At 43.3% G+C, this 17372-nt stretch overlaps 1 long non-coding RNA gene across 1 annotated transcript in view; it reads right to left on the bottom strand.

Annotated features, from left to right (window-relative positions):
* Positions 1 to 206: 206 nt before the first annotated feature.
* The window catches only part of LOC142575993 (uncharacterized), a 91701-nt gene continuing 74535 nt past the window's right edge, over positions 207 to 17372 (bottom strand). The window contains exons 2-3 of the long non-coding RNA XR_012826751.1: positions 9398 to 9428; positions 207 to 388 (exon numbers count right to left, since the gene is read on the bottom strand). This is a non-coding gene — a long non-coding RNA (uncharacterized LOC142575993). The remainder of the gene's footprint in view (positions 389 to 9397; positions 9429 to 17372) is intronic.

The raw sequence follows: 17372 nt of genomic DNA, 5'->3' as shown, positions 1-17372 counted from the left end.
CGTACATGTACTGAGTGAAAATAAATATTTATTTTCAACCAAGGCGCAACGCTGCAATGATTGTAGTTCAGAGAACTGAAGAGAAATTTCACATAATTGAGACTGATTCTGCAAATATTGTTCATACGTGTAAATGTTTCGTAGTACCTGTACGAAAAATATTTGAGAACCGGTTCTTTTAAAATAAATCACATTCCCTCCATAAATGTATCCGTAGGAAAGCACACTTTATTCCGTTGTTGTAGGTTCTCAGCGAAAGGAGTATTGTGGACCCGAATTGCTTTCAATTCGAGCACCTGTAGGAATTGCTGGTGCCCGATGATCCAAACGTCAGCGCACACTTGCAGTTGTCTCCGCAATCGACGCCATTTAGATTAGGGTCGCAAGACTGAAAAAGCACGAAGGTAAGTAACATTCAGTTTTATAGATTAAGTGATGCCTAGTGCCTATAGACCACACTGTGCTCGTTGAAGCAGTGAAGTCAGAACAATCTCAGTTTTCAAATCCGAAATCAAGAAAGGCGCTGCCAGATGGAATTTCACGCTGCGGTATACAGGTTATAAATAGAAATAAGGTGCCTCAGAAAGGCTCGCCGACGTTTCGATCGGAGGACGTATCTTCGTCAAAGGTGGCCTCGTCATTCTCGGCATGTTAGTTTTAAAGGGTTTGTGGAGTGACGTCACGTGCATTTGTTGTCGGTGGCGACTGGTTGTAAAGGGAGAGATTTCAAAGAGAATGAGCGCTGTCGCCTAACGTCTGTAAGTATGGTCCCTAAGATGAGAGGATAAGAGCGGGAGAGCGACAAACGGAGAGAAAAGAAAGAAAAGGAGAAAAATAAGGGAAAAATACACGGAGGGCGAAAAAGAAAAAGAAAAGAAAAAGAAGGGCATGAGATGGTGTTGGGGAAACGAGAGGCTAGGTTTTTCTTTCTCCTTCTCTTTCTTTACTCCCCGCCTTCCCACTCTCCCACTCCTGTCCCCTCGCCTAGGAACCACGCTTACAGACAGTCACGTGACAGCGCCCATTCTCTTTTAAGTCTCTCCCTTTACAACCAGCCGCCATCGACAACAACCGCAGGTGACGTCACTCTACTAGCCCTTTAAAGCTAGTATGTCGAGGATGACGAGGCCGCCTTTGACGAAGCTAGGTCCTACTATCCAAACGTTGGCCTGCCTTTCTGAGGCACCTTATCGCTGTTGATAACCCTGACTCTTAAAACTGTAATTCAAGGATAATAACATGACAGTTATAAAAAATCGCGTTAACAGCGGCAAAGGAGATTTTTGTTTCAACGAGCCATTGTATGTGTGAGAAAAGCAACATTAAGGTATGGATGCTTGCCTCGGAAAATGATGCGAGCATCAAAAATACCAAACGACCAAAAATTTCAATACTGTTTTTCATAGCGGAAAATACTTTTGAATGTTTGCAGGGCTTCGGCCCTCGGAGTATATTGAAACCGAGGAAGTTAGATGTCCAATGTTTACATAGAGAACATGTTTGGAATGAGCCTGCGTTGAAGGAACTGCCCTAGGGGCTTTATGAAGATTACGTGGTTTATCTACATTTACTTGAGAAAAGGATCGATGCAACACATTCTCAGGACATCTTCTTGAAATTTCGTAAAAATAGAAAAGATGTGATGACTGGGCGACACCCTATAGGGATGATTGTTACCACGCAGGCATAGGTTAAGTAGATCACGAAGTAGGAATTATTCATATTCATATTCCAAATACATTTTATTTAAAAACAGCAGATGGTTGATCTCACTGCAGCACTTCAAGTTTGTTTTCCGGGCGGCTACAAACCCAAAAAATTTGAGCAGCATATATATATATATATATATATATATATATATATATATATATATATATATATATATATATATATATATATATATATATATATATATATATAGAGTGCCTAATTTAGGATAATATAGATAAAGAGGAGCTTGCGTGAGAAAGTTGACGTTTAAGATGCATGCTGGACCGTGCCAAAAGACTCGCCAAAATGGCTGTTTTTGATATCGAAGCTGAAAAAACGGCACTAATGCCACTCACTAGAAGGGACGCGTAACCTGGAGTGCGCGTCTCCTGTGAGTACGTCCGAGGTAAGGGAGGCGCAGTGGAGCGTGCTAAGTCTTAGGCCATAGTGACAGCCAGTTGTGCACGCGTCGTTCTACAAAGTGCTGTTTGAATTGCGCGTAGACCACCGGATGGTTTCAGTCCGAGTGAGTCAATTTATAAGCGAGTTTGTCGGGCCATGGTCTTGAACGGTATATATTTTGCTCGTACTGAGCATGAATGGAATCCCACGTGTCGGCGTTCGATGAGTAGGGGCTTTGTCTTTTAGAAATACTAATGAAATGCGCAAACGTGCAATGACGTAACATTTTTATATTTGAGGCTGTTTTAGGAGTTGAGAAAAGCGAATCACGTAAATTATAACGATGTAACAACCACATGATTGGGTAATTCATAGTAGAATCTATATAATACCTTTGTCTTTGCCTTAAAATGAAAGTTTTCTGATTTAATATTTGTAGGTGCTCAGAACGACTGTGAAAGCTGGCCTGACTTGTAAAGGTTTTACATTTTATTTTGATTGTTCGATTCAAGTTACATGAAACACTCTGACAATTGGTAGAAATAACGGAGTATTATATAAAGAATATATGCAGGAGAACTTCAAAGTGAAGCAGGCTGCCATTGTTCGGTGAGGAGCCTATTTGTGACGCCGGTAACCAGAGCACAAGTGGGCGTATTTGCTGGCACATTGTGCGCACGTTGACAATTGGCGCTTGGTAGCGTTTAGTAGGAGCTCCTAAGTCACCCGCCATTTCAAGCAGACTGAGATGCGCGCTGATTCGGCCGTGTCCTCCTGCCGAAACTTCTCCCGATTAATATATCTTGCCAGGCTAGATCAGCGGTGGGCGTAAATTTTATGACGCGGAGAGTCTTGTATTCGCCACGGAAGAATTTCGTCTCTTTCACACAACCTTTTTGCTCCATGGAAGGATGTTCCATTTCTAGCATTAGTTTTATCCGCTTTCACTACATGTCGCAGTAAACTGCAGAATAGGCAGCCACAGAAAGAGAGAATTCGCCTGGGTTGACGAAGTGCCACTATCTGTAACAGTTGCCACTATCTGTAACACACTCCGAGAAAATTGTTTTAGTTCGCCTATTCATTGCAACATTCCACAACTTTCTCTTGTTCAAAGACTTCTACAGACTGTACTAAAACTTCCAGCACTTCAGAAACACTAGTTTATTTACGCCCAACTGAAAATTTCGCTATCTTTTTAGCTGCCTTACTGTTCAACGCTCCCATGGTACGACCATTGGCTTCAGGCAACGCTTTTCAAACAGCGGTATTGTTTAAAGCTGGAACCGCATGGCGCGTTTTTCGCTCGCGAAAAACGCGACTGGCGGCAAACGCCCGCGTTGCCGCCGACGCGCGAGCACCCGTACGAAAAAAGGAGCGGCGCTTTCGCTCCGTGTTTTCCGGATTGCCAGACAACATAACTCTCAACGACATGTATTGTGTCTGTTACCGCATATACAATATGCCCTTAAACTTACAGAACACTACAATAAAAATAATCTGAGTGTAATTAGACAGCGACATTTCTTTCCGAAGTGTATTTATCAAGCTTAATTTCAAGCAGCAATATTGTGTGCGAAACTGCGACTATGTACCTTCCGCATGCTGAGAAGCCGCTGCTTGTTTACAACTTCACATATAAAAAGGAGGGTCGGCCGCTTACTACCGAGCTGAAGAGGTGATTGCTACTATTAAGGGGGATGCTGATACTGAAGCAAGAAAAAATGCGGGTCAGGAGGTACATGTGGGTGCGGCCTGCCTGGTTGAGAAGAGAGCGAGCCCAATACACTGGTAATATTATTAGCAAATTGTCTTGCCAGTACTAGCGATGAGACTCGACGCTTCTCCACTTTAGTTAATAGGGCCTCGTTGAAGGTTGCTTTGTTCATTTTGGGTGAACACGATGCGCGAACCAACACGATGCGCGGACGAAATCACGGTAGCACACGTTTTCCTTGACGCGCGCGCCAGTTCTGCCTTGAAAAAAAAAAAATCCGCCAAGGAGGTTCCGTCGAGATGCGCAGAGAGCAGGGCCATCTGGTGGCAAAAAAAGAACCAAAATGCCACGTGACCAAACGCCACGTGACTTACCTGAACTCTGATTGGTGGACGCGCCGCGCGGCGCGTTTTTTACTACTCCGAGCAGCAGCACGCGGTGGCGCGATTTCGTGACGGATCATGCTAGGCACGCGTCAAAATGACGCGCGCGTCCCACCATCCGCGCGTCAATCGCGCCTGAAATCGCGCCATGCGGTTCAGCCTTAAGGAAACACGCTGCCAGAGGCTGTCGTAAAGGATAGTGAGCCGCTAAATTCAAGCACTCAAAGCGTAAAAAGCTATTTCAAAGCGTAAATAACCATCTTAGCATTGTCCTTCTTTTTATGTCAACTAGTTGTAGACTAGGTCTTTTTAGTTGCGCAACAGAAAAATTTTGGGGTGTTCAAGATGTTAAATCGTTTTCTCGCATATTGTTCAAAATATACTCTAGCAGATAGCAGTATTCACGTAGCTCGTCGCATTACACTCTTTGTGTAATTTTGGGTTTTGTAAACATAGGTGTAACTTTGAAATACTTGTATACGATGTCGAACCATGTTTTTCATTTTTCAGTTCGTACATTGTTCTTTTGTTTTTGTTTCCGTGAAACAGTGGCCATCATGTTTCACTGGAGTTATGGCTCCTCCCTCATCTTACACTGCGCAAAGGCACCTTAAGCGTTAATAAATGATAATAATGAAAAAATATTCGCTTCCTTTCACATGCTCAGGGATGCAAGTTGGTCGATGGTTTGCTTCGAACCCTGGTCCTTCAGCACAGCAGCCTGCTGCTGTACCTATTACGCCACGGATTATCCTGAGGCGCAAGCTGGTATGGAAACGGTTAGATAGAAAGGCAGATAGTTCCCTGAAAGCGTACGAAGTTTCCAAATAATGCTAATCGTAGTAAATGTGAGTTGCAGGATAGAATGGGTTGGAGTCGCTGCGCACGGCCCTCTATCGCATCAATCCTTGCGTGATAAGAGTAAGCGAAGCGTCTGAAAACTTAAATTTTTGGATTGCACACTATTCGGGAAAAGCCCACATGTTTATACAGCACTACTATGGGATTCGAAAAAATTCACAGATCTCATCAAGAAACGCCAATGTATGAAAGCCTCTAACCCTACAGCTAGAATAAAACTGGCAAAACTTTCGAAGTTAATCAACAAGCGTAAGACAGCTGACATAAGGAAGTATAATATGGATAGAATTGAACATGCTCTCAGGAACGGCGGAAGCCTAAAAGCAGTGAAGAAGAAACTAGGAATAGGCAAGAATCAGATGTGTGCGTTAAGAGACAAAGCCGGCAATATCGTTACTAATATGGATGAGATAGTTCAAGTGGCTGAGGAGTTCTATAGAGATTTATACAGTACCAGTGGCACCAACGACGATGGTGGAAGAGAGAATAGCCAAGAGGAATTCGAAATCCCACAGGTAACGCCAGAAGAAGTAAAGAAAGCCTTAGGAGCTATGCAAAGGGAGAAGGCAGCTGCGGAGGATCAGGTAACAGCAGATCTGTTGAAGGATGGTGGTCAGATTGTTCTAGAGAAACTGGCCACCCTGTATACGCAATGCCTCATAACGTCGAGCGTACCGGAGTCTTGGAAGAACGCTAACATAATCCTAATCCATAAGAAAGGGGACGCCAAAGACTTGAAAAATTATAGACCAATCAGCTTACTGTCCGTTGCCTACAAAGTATTTACTAAGGTAATCGCAAATAGGATCAGGAACGCCTTAGACTTCTGTAAACCAAAGGACCAGGCAGGATTCTGTAAAGGCTACTCAACAATAGACCATATTCACACTATCAATCAAGTGATAGAGAAATGTGCAGAATATAACCAACCCTTATATATAGCTTTCATTGATTACGAGAAAGCGTTTGATTCAGTCGAAACCTCAGCAGTCATGGAGGCATTACGGAATCAGGGTGTAGATGAGCCATATGTAAAAATACTGGAAGATATCCATAGCGGCTCCACAGCCACCGTAGTCCTCCACAAAGAAAGCAACAAAATCCCAATAAAGAAAGGCGTCAGACAGGGAGATACGATCTCTCCAATGCTATTCACAGCATGTTTACCGGAGGTATTCCGAGACCTGGAGTGGGAAGAATTGGGGATAAAAGTTGATGGAGAATACCATAGCAACTTGCGATTCGCTGATGAGATTCCCTTGTTTAGTAACTCAGGAGACCAATTGCAATGTATGCTCACTGACCTGGAGAGGCAAAGCAGAAGGGTGGGTCTGAAAACTAATCTGCAGAAAACTAAAGTAATGTTTAACAGTCTCGGAAGAGAACAGCAGTTTACAATAAGTAGCGAGGCACAGGAAGTGGTAAGGGACTACATCTATTTAGGACAGGTAGTGACTGCGGATCCGGAACATGAGACTGAAATAATCAGAAGAATAAGAATGGGCTGGGGTGCGTTTGGCACGCATTCTCAGATCATGAACAGCAGGTTGCCATTATCCCTCAAGAGAAAAGTTTATAACAGCTGTGTTTTACCAGTACTCACGTACGGGGCAGAAACCTGGAGGCTTACGAAAAGGATTCTACTTAAATTGAGGACGACGCAACGGGCTATGGAAAGAAGAATGTTAGGTGTAACCTTAAGGGATAAGAAAAGAGCAGATTGGGTGAGGGGACAAATGCGAGTTAATGATATCTTAGTTGATATCAAGAAAAAGAAAAGGGCATGGGCTGGACACGTAATGAGGAGGGAAGATAACCGGTGGTCATTAAGACTGACGGAATGGATTCCAAGGGAAGGGAAGCGTAGCAGAGGGTGGCAGAAAGTTAGGTGGGCGGATGAGATTAAAAAGTTTTCAGGGACAACCTGGCCACAATTAGTACATGACCGGGGTTGTTGGAGGAGTATGGGAAAAGACCGTTGCCCTGCAGTGAGCGTAATCAGGCTGATCATGATGATGATGATGATGATGATGATTCCAGAGCTCTACGCTTCGAGAAAGCAAAACTTGATAAACAACCTTCGGGAGGTCATCGTAATTGGAACAGAGACAATCTCAAAAGCGACAAATAGTCGGACATCTTGTTATAATGAAAGCTAGGTGCCGGTAACATGCCATGTTATCGATAGCTAATTTTCGCAGTATGTGCACGCACTGGAGTGCCTGAAAATGGCTGAAGCTCACAGTGCCGGAAACCAAAAGGGAGTTGAAAGGGTGGAGAGAAAAAAAAGTTAGTTGAAGGGTTGGACACTGCGCGATCCAAGTTCAGTGTTAATTTACATTTTATTTATAAGATGAAAATTTCACTGTGGCAACTACTTATTCCCTTGGATAGTTATATAGTTATTCCTTTGGATAAATATAGTTCGTTGGATATAATGTTTCGCACACACGATGCAGTTGTGCGTAATTGATGTTAAGCATGACTTAGCTGGGTTTTCCGAGTTGCGCACGAAGGCCACAGCTATCGGTGGCCACCACAAGCAAGGCCCAGATGCTCGAGAGCGCAATACCGAAATGTAGCGGCAAAGCATCTTAATGCACTGGTAGTGGCTCAAGCTGTTCTGACGAGCTGGGTCAGCGAGCATCAGATGATGACTAGGCTCCTAAAGCTTCGCATACCCCTATTACTGTGGAGCTTTAGTAGTGTGATGGATTCGAAAACATCCCTGCAGGCCAGTGGAAAGTGTTAGCTGCTGCTGTGAAGGTAATGGAGTCACTTGCTCAAGCCGCAGCAGGGCATTCTGGAGATAAACATTCCACGTTGTCTCTAGTAATTCCTTTGCTGCAGTAAGCTGACATTGTACTTGCTCGGGACGCAGCCCAATCACATCAATCATCTGCAATTACTCCAAGTGTGGTACCCAGCATCAAGGGAAGGTTTTCTGGTGTGAAGACGACTGAGAATACAGTTCTAGCGATGTTACTGGACCCAAGATTTAAGGATGGCTGCTACACGGAATCTGCAGAGAAGTGAGCCTGCGCTGTTCTCAGCAAAGCCGCATAGGGGACAACGCAATTTTTGTGCTGTGAACTACAAAGCGAGACTAGTTCAGGTTTGAATAGCTCCCGAGATGCTTCTGTTGGGGCCTTTGCAAGCTTTGCCTGAGATGTTTCTCAGAATGTGACAGTTCCGTCAAAATGACGTTGAGCTACCTGAGAGTTCCCCTCCTTCTTCCTATGACAACCCACATCAAATGCGCAAGAGCAAAGGCAGGCATCTTCACCCGTCCCTTGTATAACCACATGCTCTGAATCATCAAGTGAGATTATGTCTAAATCATCAAATGATTATGTCTGGAGGAGGAGGGGAGATGGCCTTCGAAAACTTCGCTTCAGAAGTTCCTCAGAATCTATAATCACAGATTTTCAAAGCTACCAGAGAGCTCTTCTCCTTCCTCGCTATGAGAACCCACTTTATTGGTGGAAGAGCAAGGGCAGCCACCTTCTCCCGACCATTCAAAGAGTAGCCCGCGGGTACTTTCAGTGCCAACAATCTTAACAACAAGTGAAAAGCTGTGCTCGACAGCCAGTGCCATTTTAACCTCTTGGAAGGAAGCAAATTCTTCTCCATCATGTGATGCAACGAGTTTTTCTATGTGCAAGTTTCGGGCTTTGAAAGGCGTTTTATGAAATGCAGAAATGCATGTACAGCAAATAGACGCTATCTGTGATATTTTGCACTTGGGTTTTATTATCAAATATTTTTCTTTGATTTCTTTCTCTATGTGTGTATTTTTGGCTTGTAACTAGAAGAAGGAAGGGTCTTCTCACTTGAAGTGGAGCTCCTAGTCCTTATATGTCATGATTTTTTCGCTTGGAATATGTTACCAAATGCTTTTATGTGATGTCTTATGCATTTGTGTGCTGTAGCTTCTTACCTGTGCTGAATGGAGTACTCCTTTAGAGTGTGGGAGCGGCTAGTCTACACACATGATTTTTTTTCTGATTAGGATACGTTATCAAAGAATTCTTTATGATGCCTTTGTATGCTGTGTCCTTCGAAATAAAGGATTTTAGCATTCGAGAACTTGACGTCGTTAAGTTTGGTTATTGGGACAGCTGAAAACTATCCGAATTTGCTCAAATTATTCGACCCTGAGGACTACTGTCTTCAAATTAACTTCGAAACAAAATGATACTATTCACACAAGCCTTCCAAGAACCAAGCAAATAATTTTGAAGAAAATGCTACCATTTGAGACGCACGGAAACCCGATATATATATGATTGAGACATGCTGATGTTTGACACTAGTATCTCACCTGGCTGGGATTGCAACTCGAGTCAACGGTTCTGAAATATAAATGGAAGATGTGCGCTCAACTTTCATCAGCATAAAATAAGTTTTACACGAAGTTTAGATATTTAAGCGCATATACAAGGAAACATTGAATTTTCTGTGCAAGAAATAATTATATTGTATGCGAAGATAAGCTGCACATGTATTTCGCGCAGATAGCAGCCAGAAGCTCCCATCTGGATTTGATGTTGCGGTTTTCGTTACAATGACAACGATGGTATATTTGTCATGTCACTATGGGACTCACCCTCGCCCTCTGGGAAGTGAAAAATTTGCGAACTCCTGGTCCTCTCACAATTTACATGTACAATGTACATGTACATGCAATGCAATGTATATGTACATGCACTGTACAATGTACATGCTACCTACTGTTATTTACTTCATGACCTCATTACTTACAATACTCACATAGTTCGAAGAATATGTGATAAAACTTGAGTCGCTGTTGGCTGACTAATTGGTTATAATTCCGGAATTAGCAATAAAAACTTCCATCTAAAAATCAATATCCAGTGCACCATGCCACCACTTCCACCACTTCAGCCGCGACATGTGCTGAAGTATTCGTTCAGAGGTGTGCTATTGGCAAAGACGTGTGCGTGCGAACGAGCAGGTGAGCACCGCGACAGGAGAAGCGAGAAGGGAGGGAGAGACGTCACATCCGCTGTGCCACTCAGATGTTCAGTCTAGGCCAGGCAAATGGTTTTCATTAATTAGCTGCAATATCACGCCGCCTTTTTGTGTGTGAAGTTATTAGCGACGTCGTTAGTTCCGCTTTCTACTTCCGGGTTTCCAGTAATTTAGCACAAGTCGTGCTCACGTGTTCGTCTCTAATGTCTACGGTTCTGCGCTTTGGTGTGCGATAATCAGCGATTTCTAATTCATTCTATATATTGCAGACACTTCTGTAACTAAACTTGTAACCAAATTCACTTATGGTCTAATATATTTATATTGAAACCCATGAATTTTGTATTGTGCTATTCTTCCTACTGTTTTCCGATTTATTTTGAATTTCGTCCTCGACCGTCCGAGGAGGTGAACCGGAATTGCTACGCAAGAAACAAGAGTGTCCCGCGAAGCTCGTGCCACTAAATATTCGACAGATACTCAAGTATGCTTTCACGTGGGAATGCGAAAACATTATATGGTTTGTAGACCTAGATACGTCATGAATGCGCTCATTTTATGCACTCAGAACATGGCGCCACCTCCTCCCCATTGGCTGTGTCGTCACTTACTCAATGACGCACGCACTAGGCCGCACCTTTAGGCAGCCAGATGGCTGTGACGTGACGTATGCGACGACGCACAGATATGCAGACATGTAGTGAGCCAGGTCTGTGAACCGCCATAGGGTCAGGAAAGTGTGCTCGTCTTGCACCTTGGAGGCCCGGGTTAGATTCCTGCCCAGACCAAAATGTACCATATGCTCTTCAAAGTCATAAGTTTGTGTACGGGAACCCGCTTGTGAAACTTGATATTTATCGGAGCATTCTTTATGTGTTCTTGCTCCTTCCGCCATAGGCAATTTTTGGTGCCATTCCTCGGTCAGGCCGACGGCGAAGAATTTTCGAGTAATGGGGCGTATAATGCTTTCGTACTAAATTGACAATATTAGGAACGCTAATTGTGGCACGAGCCACGCCTTGGGATCGGTTCTCAGTGAGCAAGCGGTGCGTTGTAAAAAAATCATTTGACGCTTCAGTAGGTTGCCGTGCAAATGAATTTCTTGAGTATTTCAGCTTCTATATTTTCTTTTGGGGGGTTGTTAAAGGGTGCCTGAAATGGTTCAGACAAATTTCGTAGACGCGTAACGTACAGCTACAGTAAAGCATTTGTATTAGAATTTGTGTAAAGCGTCTCATATTAATAGAGCTCCTGACGATTACAAGTTACCCTCCTTCATAGGCATGCCTTTTCTCCTTTAACTCGTTCGCCGAGGCATCCTTTGCGTTCACTGGCTCTCTGTCATCCTTAGACATCGTGTCGTCTCCTTCCGGTCATCTTGGAGCCAGCGCAAGAAGCCTCAACCTCTCCGCCAGCCGCCTGGCAGTCGATTCCAAGCGAGAGCTATCGAATCAGCGTAACACATAAGTTCTCCTGTATAGGATGCCTATGTGCCGTGCGTTTAATAAGGTAGGAGAAGGCCAGTGTACGGGCAATCAAAAAGTTTCTTTAACTACTAAGTTCTGGAAAACGGCCATCACTTGCGGTTAATAGAGAGAGGCCGGTATTACAGCGTCAAAATTTCATCATTCATTATCTGCGAAACTCTACCACTCCTTTTTGCCTTTTAACTCTCTCATGCCGGCTATTTCGAGCAATATACACGGCGGAAGCAAAGCACTAAAACATATTGCAACTGTAACCAAAGGAGTACGAAGATTCCGTGGTTTCACCGGAAGCGTGAGGCATTGAAAATGAGAACAACGTTTAGCTTTGCGGTTAAAACTGAGGCGGAGTTTAAAAAGTGCCTGGGTTGACATGCAGGCGCGAGACAGCATACGAGGCAACTCATGCTGCACAGTGGAAACAGCATCATTTGGGCGCCTCAGAACGTTGGCGTGACAAGTAGGACTGTCACTGGTGTTGCCTACGTCGTACGTCAATTACATTCTACCTCAGTGGAGCACAAGATGAAGACGAAGAAGCAACTTTCTTAAGTGAAAAAGGTGCTCGGTGCCTTTATGCCAGGGCCCCAATGGCCAATACCACCGCTGGTGTTCATCAAACAGGGACAGCCGGATACGCATACGCAAGCGATGGAGGATTGCCTTCCGCAACACAGGTTAGTTGGGGAGGCGCGCAGGAGATGAGACCGAAGGAAAACCGTCAGCGCTTGCAGTGGAGAGGGTCTGTTTCCTTCGGGCCACTCTTTATTTAGTTTTCTTTGGTATCAACCCGCAATTCTTTTGTCTAACACTTGTCATGGACCTATCCCGGGAATAATGCATTCTACAAAAGTGGTTAAGCAGCATGCTAGTACCGTACCACCGTGATTCCTGGATATACCACAGGAATCATGTGGCGTATTAAAAGGGAACCGCTCTCCCCTTATTTCCTTGTGATATCTAGCTTTTCGAGACACTTCGTCTCTGCTCGAAGACGCACATGCTGTCCTTTGGAACGCGTCTATCGGAGGTGGTCATCAACGCTGCACCGAGTTCTGAACTGGTTCTTGAAGAAGCGGCGCTTGAAGCGGCGCTTGAAGTGCTGCTTGGCTCCCGCGTACGGGAAAGAACGGTGATAAGATAAGCGCCAACCACAACAGATGTTGCAACATCCTGCCACCAAATAGCCAAATTAAAATTCATGCTAATAATCTCTTCGATAATAACCGTGGTTGGCGCCTCAGAGTATCTAGTGGCACGAGAATCGAATGACACTTTTGTTTCTAGCGCAGCTCTTCGGGTTGACCTCCTCAGACGACGGGGGATGAAATTCAATATAAATAAAAACAAATAGCAAAAATAGTAAAGTAGAATATTCGTGAATTCCTTTATAGATATGATATTTCTTTCTTAGATATAAAATCACAGGATAAGTTTAGTTACAAGTTCAGTTACTGGAGTGCCTAGAGCAATTAGAATTAATTAGACATCACTGATTACCACACACCAAAGCGCAGATCAAATCGTACACTTTATAGACCCGCCACGTGAGCAAGACTCTGGCGAAATTTCTGGAAACCAAGAAGTGGAAAGTGAAAGTAATGACGTCACTAATGACGTTACACACCAGAAGGTGGCACGATATTTAACCGGGTTATCAATGAAAAACAATTGCCTGGTTTAGACTGAACATCTGCCTAGCAGAGCAGATGTGGCCTTTGCATAATTGCTATCGCAATAAAATAACTGTTCTTGCTATTTTCAACCTCTGTTCTTCCAGCTTTTCCTCACGTGGAAGTTTTCACGCCGTTGTCTTTCACGGCGGCCGTGTGTTGAAAGCAAGCATGCGGAAACCACCGTGATAACACGTACGAACAATTCGCTATATTCTCGTGTCATTACTGTGCACAAATTCGCATTAAAACAATGTAGCCGGACTGCATTATCATCAAAGAACCGTAAATACGAGTCTGTAAACTAGCCTTGCGGCGTAAAGTAAATATGTCCGTTCGAGAAAATGGAACATCTAAGCATCGAACAGGAACAAGAAAGTAGCCCTCATAACGCAGCTGGCACCATGGCCTCTGTGTAAAATTTGTTTAGTACATGCCATACGAGCTGCCTTTGCTCAGCTAAATACTCATGAGGGTGGAGCTTGTTCCAACCCCGTTGTACGAAGTATCATAACTTTGCAGCGTCGTAGAAGAGCATGTCAAGCCAAACAGATGCTTCCATTTGGGTGACATGACCCATCAAATTCGTGCAGCATCTCCTATGTTTCTGAATGGGACGAATAAAAAATATCCTAAAAGGTTGGTACTATCTTCGATTCTCGGCAAGGAACCGTGGCCGACTGTTCCCGTCATGTTCACTTGTGTGCGGTGGAACAACCCTGAAGCACTGTAAGATTATCCGCAACCTTAGAAATTTCTTCCAGGTTATCTTCAAAGGCCTATAAATGTCTTCATAAATGATATTAGTAAGTTATAAAAATAATTTCGGCTGGAGAGACTGAAAGACGAGAGTAAGGTCATTCTGATTATGCCTCATCTCAGCCCGTGACTGAGAATAAGCTTCTATAGCCAATCAAAAGATGGCTTAGGCAGTCACCTGCTCTTCCTACGCGTGTAGGATGTGGGATTCAGATGTGGTTTGCCTAAGAGAGCACTCACAATGCGCGTGAAATGTTGCGTCCCACTATCTGCGAACAAACGCCAAAGTAACGCCATCTCGTGCGGATGCCAGGCAATGAGCACGATGATAATTGGGAACGTATACATAGCGACGAAGTTTCGGTGGAGCCTGCGGCATAAACACTTTGGTGTTAAAAATTGTAATAGTCCTTCAATAACTTCCCTAAAGGCACGAAAGGCGGCCAAAAAATTCTAATGTCTAGACTGTGAAAAGTCAGAAATTTAGTCGCGTAATTTAGTAAAGTGTATCGATATTTATAGCTATACTTACACGACCATGAGCATGATTGCGAGTGTGATAAACACAAAGGGAAGAGCCTTGAACTTGAACATCTTACTCTTAGACGATGTAAGTGCTTTCCTGCCGTACCACATCCAGGAAGACCTATTTTATACTCATCGACCACATGTGCCTTCAGTACCACAACTGGAGGCAGATGAATGCGGAGCAACAGAGATTGGACAACAGTGCATGCAAGAATTGCAGTTGCCACAAAAGCTTTTTTATGTAACGGTGCGTTTAAAATATGAACGCCTGATATTTATTCACAATATGGAGTTCGCTGTCGTGAAAGGAGGAAATCGGGAGGGAGGGAAAAGATGTAGGGTAGCCGGTGTCCTCACTTATTTGGAGGACATCTCGTTTCGCTTTTCGTACACAACAGCCATATTTGACATAAAAGAATGGGACAGCTGCGCTGGGCCTACAGTTACGAAAAACGCGTGTGATCTCTCCTAGAAAAATTACTCTGTTTTGTTTGCACGCAATGGCACAAATTCTTTATAAATCCTTAACGATACGCAATTGCATCATCCGAAGATAATTCTATGTAGAGAGAGACAAGTAAATACATTTCGCTCCAATAACTAAAAAAGCTTGATATATACATGATTAAGTTGCGCTAAGTCTTTACACTGAAACAGCGAAAGACTTATATAGTTATGTTGCGTTCAGTTCTTACACTCATCGCAATATAATAATGAGTGTGCGCCAGCTAGTGCCGTTGGTCGCTTTCATTCCCGAACCATACTTTGCACAACAAGTCTATTGGCGAAAAGAAAGCAATCTCCATAACAATAATCGGTTGGTGCACAGTTGTAAAATGAAGGAGGTAGTGTTTAGGCTATATATATATATATATATATATATATATATATATATATATATATATATATATATATTAACCTAATTAATATATTAATTATTATATATTAATATATATTATTATACTTATTATAATTATTATAATATATTAATATATTAACCTAATTAATAAAACCTAACCCCCAAGACAACTTTTCTGTGAAAATGACGGGAGGGTGGAGGTACTTTTACTAGTACAAACGTAACTAATTTTCACCGTACCGTTAGATATAAAGGTGCGTAAACCCACAAAAGACAAATGAAATAAGGTGTATATTCCAAGTACGCCGGGGCTATTCACTTATCCTTTAGTTGGCAAAGCAGGAACCACATCAAATTGACTCGCGCAGCAAATAAACGCAGGAAGGACACCGCTAAGAAGAAGTAAACAAACAATAGCGTAAAATGAAGATTCCTAGTAGTGTTTTTCTAATTAGCTCTGGAATAATTATTGAGAAAGAAATATTTGCGTAACAATTACAGTTATTTTGTATCCACGGTTTGCCGCTCTACCAAGTTAGGTGCCGAAAGCGACTCATATTGTCATTTGAGAAGTTGCGTAATGAAGCGTGGCCACAAGTTCTATAGAACCGCATAGAGCGCACGAAGCTGCGGTTCTAGACGTACTGCACCCGCCGCGGAAGGTTAGAAAAATACCGAGATGAGCACAGCAGAGAAGTGGCTATGTCAGGCGGCTCGACTAATAACTGTACAAGCGTCATGCAAAATACAGGGAGCCATTCTCCACTTCCAGTGTCGGTCTCTCGAATCACTTTCTAAATAAGAGAATTTTCACGCGTAAATATTTTCACAAACAGTTTGTTAATTTGTGTTAATTTTTTAATTTTTGCTTTTCCTTCCTGTTTGAATGTTGCCTCGGCTCTCTCCCTTAGTAGATCACTTAATTTTTCAACTTCTTGCGACACTTGTCTACCGTTGCCAATTTTGCACGAAGGGTGCTGTACAATGAGGGGAAAAACCCGACGGGGTAACGGGTGTTGTTTATATTGATTATGGGTTCAGCGGTTATTGCAGACCTTGACTAAAATTTTCAAATTATTTGGGATGACTGTGAAACGTAGATCACTGAAAAGATATCAGTGGGGCCTTTCCAGCGGCAGGATCTTTCGATTTCGAAACAAACTTCGAAATATTGAGAAAGGCGAAAACATTCCGCCATTTCTTAGCTGAGAGAATATCAATCTGTTTCAGGCCTTCAGTTCAGTGTCTTTTCCCTTGACCCGATGAGCGATCGCTTCCACACCTCGGTCATAATAATACTGTAACAGAAGCCCGGGTTGACCGTCGAACAGCTGTCGTCTCAAGATTTATTTGGCTGCGCTTTAGGAATATGGGTGAGGAGTGGTGGCGTGGGCGAGGAGGGTGGTATGCCGCATAATTCCGGGGGCTTGGGGGGAAGAGGCGGCCTTCCCCGCCCGCCGCCTGGGTACGTGCCTGGTAGTAACACATAAATACCCCGGAAAGTGGATCGGAAAATGGCGTTGCGGTAGCTCAATTGGTAGAACATCGCTCGCCTAATGCGATAACGTGGGATCATTCCCCACTTAAGAAACATCCTATCCCATGCTTTCCCATCCACTTTCAATTACAACAGTTTATCATTTCTTTAATTCAATTTTAAGTACAAGAAATATCCACTCTGTTGTCCTTGGTGCCTTTGTTGGTTGGCTTCTTATGCTATGACCCATGTACACACACACAAATATATATATATATATATATATATATATATATATATATACACACACAGTGCAATCAACAATGTTATGCTCCAGACCACTCTCAGTTGCACTTTGTTTACCGAAGAGCCAGGGCGTGCGTCGCTTGAACTCCTGAAGAGCGCGTTAGAATGTGGTGCACGCTGTTTAAATCGAACCAGAGACTTCAAAAGAGGCCCGACGTAACACTGACACACATTTATCCCACATTTACCGTTAAATCGCCATTGAAATTTTCACTTCT

This window comes from Dermacentor variabilis, chromosome 3, assembly GCF_050947875.1.
Source record: "Dermacentor variabilis isolate Ectoservices chromosome 3, ASM5094787v1, whole genome shotgun sequence".
Lineage (NCBI taxonomy): Eukaryota > Metazoa > Arthropoda > Arachnida > Ixodida > Ixodidae > Dermacentor > Dermacentor variabilis.
This window is presented reverse-complemented; position numbering and strand designations above follow the sequence as displayed.